The sequence below is a fragment of the Micromys minutus genome, assembly GCF_963924665.1.
Source record: "Micromys minutus genome assembly, chromosome: 6".
NCBI lineage: Eukaryota > Metazoa > Chordata > Mammalia > Rodentia > Muridae > Micromys > Micromys minutus.
In genome coordinates, this window is record NC_137975.1 from 17,636,390 (window position 1) to 17,642,662 (window position 6,273).

Sequence of the window (6,273 nt, forward strand, 5' to 3'; positions counted from 1 at the left end):
CTGTATCCATTCTTCTGTTGAGGGACATTGGGTTGTTTCTAACTTCTGGCTATTATAAATAAGGCTGCTATAAACATAGTGGAGCATGTGTCTTTGTTAAATTTGGAGCATCCTTTGGGTATATGCCCAGGAGAGGTATAGCTGGGTTTTCAGGTATAACTACTTCCAATTTACTCAGGAACTGCCAGACTAATTTCCAGAGTGATTGTACCAGCTTGCAGTCCCACCAGCAATGGAGAAGTGTTCCTCTTTCTCCACATCCTCATCAACATCTGCTGTCACCTGCATTTTTAATCTTAGCAATTCTGACTGGTATGAGATGGCATGTGAGGGTCATTTTGATTTGCATTTCCCCTATAACTAAGGGTGTGGAACATTTCTTTAAGTGCTTCTCAGACATTCAAGATTCCTAGGTTGAGAATTCTCTACTTAGCTCTGTACTCCACTTTTTAATAGGGTTATTAGCTTCTCTGGAATCTACCTTCCTGAGTTCTTTGCATATTTTGTATATTAGCCCTCTGTAAGATATAGGATTGGTAAATATCTTTTCCCAATCTGTGAGTTGCCATTTTGTTCTATTGACAAGTGTCTTTTGCTTTACAATCTTATGAGGTCCATTTGTCTATTATTGCTCTTAAAGCATAAGCCATTGGTTTTCTGTTCAGGAAGTTTTCCCCTGTGCCCAAATATTTGAGGCTCATTCCCACTTTATCGTTCATTAGATTTAGTGTATCTGGTTTTGTGTGGAAGTTCTTGATCCACTTGGATTTGAGCTTTACACAAGGAGATCAAGTGACCATAAGTGAGTGGGTTCATTTCTAGGTCTTCAGTTCTATTCCACTGATCTACCTGTCTATCTCTGTACCAATACTATGCAGTTTTTTGTTTGTTTTGTTTTTTATCATGATTGCTTTGTAACACAGTGGGATGAAGCCCACTTGATCATGATGGATGATTGTTTTGATGTGTTCTTGAATTCAGTTTTTCAGAATTTTATTGAGTATTTTTTGCATCAATATTCATAAGGAAAATTGGTCTGTAGTTCTCTTTCTTTGATGAGTCTTTTTGTGGTTTAGGTATAAGTGTAACTGTAGCTTCATAGAAATAATTGGGTAGTGTTCCTCCTGTTTCTATATTTTTGGAATAGTTTGAGAAGTATTGGTATTAGATCTTATTTGAATGTCTAATAGAATTCTAAACTGAAACGATCTGGCCCTGGGTGGTTTTGTTTGTTTGTTTTTTCCTTTTTCCTTTCTTTCTTTCTTTTATTTTTTGAGGGGACATGACTGTTTCCATTTCCTTTGGGGATATGGGGCTGTTTAGATGGTTTATCTGATCCTGATTTAACTTTGGTACCTTGTATCTGTCTAGGAAATCATTCCTTTCATCCAGGTTTTCCAGTTTTGTTGATTATAGACTTTTGTAGTAAGATCTGATTTCTTTTTAAAAATTTTCTCAGTTTCTGTGTTTATGTCTCCCTTTTCAGTTCTGATTTTATTAATTTGGATCCTGTCTCTGTGCCCTCTGGTTAGTCTGGCTAAGGGTTTATCAGTCTTGTTGATTTTCTCAAAGAACCAGCCCCTGGTTTTGTTGATTATTTATATAGTTCTTTTTGTTTCTATGGTAGATTTCAGCTCTGAGTTTGATTATTATTTCCTGCAATCTCCTTTTCTTGGGTGTGTTTGCTTCTTTTTGTTCTAGAGCTTTGAGGTGTGCTTTCAAGCTGCTAGTGTATGTTCTCTCCAGTTTCTTTTTGGAGGCACTCAGAGCTATGAGTTAGCACTCGTAGCACTGCTTTCATTGTATCACATAAGTTTGAATATGTTGTGTCTTCATTTCATTGAACTCTAAAATATCTTTAATTTCTTTCTTTATTTCTTCCACGACATAATTATCATTGAGTAGATAGTTGTTCAGCTTCCTTGTATATGTGGACTTTCTGTTGATTCTGTTTGTATTGAAGACCAGCCTTAGTCCATGTTGGTCATATTGGATACATGATATTAATTCAACGTTCTTGTATCTGTTGAGGTTTGTTCAGTGTCTGAGTGTATGCTTTAGGTATTCTTTCATTGTTTTGTGCATTTGGTGTTTTAACTATTATGTGATGAAAGAAATTTCTTTTCTGGTCCCATCTTTCTGGTGTTCTGTAGGCTTCTTGTGTGTTTTGGGGTATCTCTTTTTTTAGGTTAGGAAAAGTTTTATCTATAATTTTGTTGAATATGTTTACTTGCCCGTTGAGTTGGGAATCTTCACTCTCTTGGTTACCTTTTATTCTCAAGTTTAGTCTTTTCATTATGTCCTGAATTTCTTGAATGTTTTAAGATAGGAGATTTTTGCTTTTCTTTGACTGCTGTGCCGATGTGTTCTATTCTATCTTTTGCCACCGAGATTCTCTCTTCTATCTCTTGTATTCTGTTGGTGATGCTTGCATCTGTGACTCCTGTTCTCTTTACTAGGTTTTCCATCTCCAGGGATATCACCCTTTGAGTTTTCTTTAATGATTCTATTTCCATTTTTAAATTCTAGACGGTTTTGCTCAATTCCTTCACCTGTTTGATTGTGTTCTCCTGTATTTCTTTAAGGGGCTTATTTATGTCCATCTTAAAGTCCTCTGTCATCATCATAAAATGAGAGTTCAGGTCTGAATTTTGCTTCATCTGTGTGTTGGGGTATCCAGGACTTGCTGTGGTGGGAGAACTGGGTTCTGATGTTGCCAAGTCAAATTGGTTTCTGTTTCTTAAGTTCTCTTGCTTGCCTCTTGCTATCTGGTTATCTCTGGTGTTATCTGGTCTGCCTGTCTCTTACTGGAGCCTATCCTTCCTGTGAACCTGTAATCCTGGATATGTCAGAATACCTGGAAAATGGACCTGTAACTGGGGTGTGGGTTGTGTGGCTTCAGGTCTAGTGCCAGGTCTCTGTTCCTGGCACAGTTGGGAACTGGAAGGCACAGGGGTTTCTAGCTGGGTAGGGAATCTGCTTCCCTGGGTCCCAGCAGGGGGGATCCTAGCACACCAGGTATTGGGTAGGGGTTTAGTGTCTCACCTGTGAACCTGGATGTGTCAGAATACCTGGGGAGCCAAGCTACAGTTGGAGTGTGGGTTGTGTAGGGTCCAGTGCTGGGGCTCTGCCCTGGCATAGGTCAAAAAGGGAAAGCCATCTAGCACTTTCTATTAACCCAAACCCTAAAGCCCTGACTCATTACGTACCATCTTTGAAAGAGCTTCAGTTTACTACCTAGCAGTAATTCATTCTTTCTCTGTTACTATGCCCCACACTAAAGTGAAGGTAGGATACAACCTGACAAATAGTGAGAATTCAATGTTGTTTTTTTAATTCTTTTCTTTCTCTCCTCCTTTTTCTCTCTCCCCTCTTCTCTGTTTCTCCAGGAAGGGACTCTCAGTTGTCCTAGGCTAGCCTCCAGTTGTCCCTGGATATGTAACTGAGGATAATCCTTCTAATCTTCCTGATTATACCTCCTGAATGCTGAGATTACAAGTGTGTGTTACCATACCGGTTTTATGCAGTGCTAGAGATGGGACCCAAGATTTAGTGCATGCTAAGATAAGCATTTTACCTACTAAGCAACATCCCATTGAGTGGGGTTTTGAGGAATGTATTATGAATTAATAACTGAGTCCTCACTAAAATATCAATTAGAAGAATATAAGGAAAGAAGTGTGTGAAGCTTAGAAGGGAGTGTAGAGAGACAAGTCTAGAGGCCTCTGCTTTCAGTTTAGCCCCTGGTGAATGAAATAGGTAAGGTAGGGAAAGTCCTTACTAATCTAAAATGCTATCTAAGTTTTATGCTTTGGCTAAAGTCCTTGATTAATGGCTTATACTTTGCCCTCATATCTAGTTAATTTGGATTCCAAGTTATTGCAAATGTAGCTGATAGAATGATAAAACATGGCATCTCAACTGTAATGTATGAAACTATGTGTCTGGTAGCCATTTTCTTTTAAAGGACACACTGCATCTTCTTGGAAGTAAACAATACATAGAACGCCAAGGACATAAACAACCTGCATGGCTCAGGATGTTCCATAAACCTACAAGATTCCCAAGGCTCCTTCACAGGAACTATATATATATATATATATATATAGTTATATGCACATTGTTTTATATATATATATATATATATATATATATAGTTAAATATATATGCAATAAGAATTGCTGGAGAGACGATGCTCTCACTTGCTGAGCTGCCTGTAGCAAGTTGTACAGTTTGTTCCAGAGATGCAACTTTTATGAATCATCACTCCTGTGAGTAACCCTTCACCTATACTCCTGCAAGTAACTCCAACAAACTCAATGGCTCACCAGACTAGGGTGGAGAAGACTTTCTTTGGCCTGTTGTTTGTGTTATATCATGTTTCTCAAGAGAAGTCATATAATATCACAGATTATACTCTAGCATATTTTTTACCTAAAATATACAGACATGATATTGTTAAATTGTTAAGTGACTCTCTCTGTGTGTACTGAATATTTACTGGGGACCTTCTTGAGTTATTATTATACCTGTATATATACTTTAATTAATATTTATCTGACAGTATTTACTAGGCTGCTTTTCTAAGGGAGGGTTATTGTTGTTGGAATGGTAGGAGCTGACAAAATCTGTGAAAATCAAAGATGTCAGTTCTGTGATTCAGACTGCATATCATACTTGAAATCAGAATTACTTCAGTTGAGCAGCCAGAGGAGAGCCAAAGCCTTTATTGGGTATCTGCATGAAATCATCACCATCACCTAAAGATACTAGAGATGAAAGGCAAATTGAAACTTGCTTGCACAGAGCTTCAAGGGTGTAACTCTTTTATTAGTTACTTTTCTCATTGCTCTGTCAAAATTCAAAATGAAAGCATGTGAAGAAAGGAAGCTTTTAATTTAGTCTCACACTTCAAAGGTACAGTCCATCATGATGGGGAAGACATGACTGCAGTACCGTGAGGTAGCTGGTCACACTGCATCGGTTGTAAGGAAACCAGGAGGGATGGAGGCTGCAGCTCAGCCCAGTCTCTCACCTTATTCAGTCCAAGAGCCTATCCCATGGGGTGGTGCTGCTCACAGTTGGGGTTAGTTTTCCCATTTCAGTTAAATTAATTTGGAAATTCCCTCACAGACATGCAAGGAGACTTATCTCCTATGTGATTTCAGATTCTGTCTACTTGACATTCAGTATGATCCATCACAATTTTGCCTTCAACTTCAAAGTTTAGGCAAATGAAACCCTTGGCATTTGGAACTCCAGTTTTATGTGTGTGGTTGATGAATTTCCAAGATGGGAACATGAAGTCAGGCTTGGCTAATTCTTGTAACCCACTGAATGATCATGCATTTGGGGAGGAGACATGATACTTCCAATCAATGATTTTTTTCCCAAATTTATTTGTAAATTCAAAAAGTATAAATGTCATAAATATGCTTTTTGTATTCATTCTACATGTGCATACATGCATGGGTACATGTGCACACACATGATCATACACAACTGATACGTCTTATCGTAATGTCTATTCCAACTCTGGTTAAGCTATCAGATATTTGCTCATACCTCTTCATAGTTTGTTGGTTGTGTGTCACTCTCCTGGCTTCATGGTTCTCTCTAGTGGTTTGAAGGCAAAGCCATGTAACCACTAAGTAGCATATGTAGTCTCAGGAGATTCCGCAAGATAGTCATTGGCCAATAAAAAGAACATGTGGGCTACAGAATTCTTTCTTTTTTCTTTATAACTTATTTTTTTAATTTTCACTTGTATGTATGTACACTTATATGTGTGTACATACCACATGTTTGCAGGTATTCACAGAGGTGAGTTGAGCATGTCAGATTCCCTGAAGCTGGAGTCACAGACAAGAGATGGAGTTACAGGCAGTGGCAAACACCTGTCATGGGTACTAGGAACTGAATGAACTCGGGTGCCCAGGAAGAGAGAACCACTGGGCAATCTGTCCTAAATTACTACCAGCAACCAAAACTTTACAAATTCTGTGCCTTTCCAATAAACCTGTAAAATCCATCATCCCTAATAATCATCAAATTAAATTGAACCTACACTGAATGTTCATCTCTTCCTGGTCAGAAGGCAGACATTAAGAAAGCCAGTAACCCCTCGGATCTCTCAGAGACTAAATCACCAACCAAATAGTATATATGGACTGGTCCGTGGCCCCCAGCACATATGCAGTGCCGGACTGATTGTCTGGCTTCAGTGGAAGAGGATGCACCTAATGCTGTAGAGACTTGATGCTCCAGGGAAG